This window comes from Enhydra lutris, unplaced genomic scaffold (assembly GCF_002288905.1).
Source record: "Enhydra lutris kenyoni isolate GAN:26980312 unplaced genomic scaffold, ASM228890v2 scaffoldscaffold94, whole genome shotgun sequence".
NCBI classification, from domain to species: domain Eukaryota; kingdom Metazoa; phylum Chordata; class Mammalia; order Carnivora; family Mustelidae; genus Enhydra; species Enhydra lutris.
Window position 1 is genome coordinate 2,923,330 of NW_019154178.1, and position 1,715 is coordinate 2,925,044.

Genomic DNA, 1,715 nt, shown 5'->3' on the forward strand with positions numbered 1-1,715 from the left:
ATAAATTTGAGACATCAGATTGTGTTTATTGCAGTCGTTGGATAAAATATTATTTTCTTCCATTGCACTTTGAAGTTATGATTCTGGACCCTTTGATTATTAAGGCAAGGGATATAAACCTAATGGCAAACTCTGAGGAACACCAAAGCTAGAACATCCCAGAGACTGCCACCTGAGACCTTTGCTTGGGGTTCTCCATGTGATGCTGCTCGTTGGTTACTGATTTGAGAACTGAAAGCAAGGAGGGAGAGTCTCTACTAATTGATGCTGAAATCCCAAGGCCCTTATCGTCCCAGACCATGCAAAGCTCTGCCATGGCAAAGGAAGTCAGCACAATGAAAAAAGTGCAGGATCCGTAGTGAGAATATGAATGTTAGCGCCATCATTTTGCAATATGATGACCATGGATTTGGTATGGAGAAATCAAAGTACTTCCAGGAACCTGTTTGGATTCCAGGCCCTGGCAACCTCATGTTCTAGCAAAATGCATTGTCTATGTGGTCCAGTCCCATGAGCCTGGACACTGAAGCTTGGGGGCCAGAGTCTCAGGCTGTCATGAAGGGGTATTTCCCTGATGAGTCCTCATGCAGCAAGTGGCAGATCAATGGTGCTTTAAGGACATGCAGCATTCAATGAGTGGGCTGATGGCCATGGGTTCAAGAAACTTTTAGTAGGATAAATATTTACTCTAACCACCATCCACCTTCTTCACTGTTCAAACCAATTCTGTAGAATATGCTGTAGTCCCCCGTATATCATGAGATGCTCACGCTGGACACCTTTGGTGCTTCAGTGATCTCTTTGATGGAGCCCAAGATAGTTTCTATGTTGAATTCCATCTTTGGCTGGCAATATTGTGTAGAGTTCTTGTCCACGGGAGGCGGAGGAGAAAATCTCTTTGCACAGGCTAGGAAGATGTCGGGGTCCGGTTTCCCATTCTTTACTTCGGGGTCATCGCCCAAAACAATGTGGTCGAACAGGCTGAAGAACTCCCTATGTCGGCTGGTCTTCATCTCAAAGGACGCGCAGCCGGAGCTGGTGGCCACGGCCACGGGCACGTCATGCTCTCGCAGATGGTGGATCAGCTTCTCCACGCCTGGCATCAGACCCACGGTGGGGAACACTTCCTTCAGCTTTGTCTGGCTTTCTTCCACCAGCTCCTCTTTGGACATGGGGAGCTGCAGGACGTCTATGATGATCTGGGCTGCCTCTAGCGCCTTTTTCTCCATAACCAGGGACTTGACCTCCCAGCTGTATTTCTTTCCATAGTGGTCACATATTTCTTGGAACACCACTGAATAGAGCCGCTCGGTATCCAGGAGGAGGCCGTCCATGTCAAAGAGCAGGTGGGTGACGGGCCGCGGCGGGGGTACCGGCGCTGCCATTGTGCCGCCGTCACGGCCGGGCGGGGGCGGAGGGAGCCTGATAGTGGCTTTTTAAGGAGAGATGTGGCTCCTGTCATTTCTGTGTCAGACGTTACCTCTGTTCCTCTGACCCAGCTGACTGTGGTATGCCATGGCCAGGAGGGGAGAAGGAAGGTTTTCAGAGAACTAAAAATGTCTGGTCTGTGCAATCTTTCTTAAATGTCAAATACAGCAACAATAATAAATGTAATCGGCATCACCATCATCATCGTCAGAGCTAAAACTTATGAGCACTTGCTCAATGCCATGTGCTGGTGCAAGTATCCCATTTTACAGAATTCTTGTAAGTTA

General features: G+C 48.4%; 1 pseudogene; it reads right to left on the bottom strand.

The window, feature by feature from the left end:
• Positions 1-755: 755 nt before the first annotated feature.
• LOC111138826 lies at positions 756-1,385 on the bottom strand (annotated as a pseudogene).
• Positions 1,386-1,715: the final 330 nt, after the last annotated feature.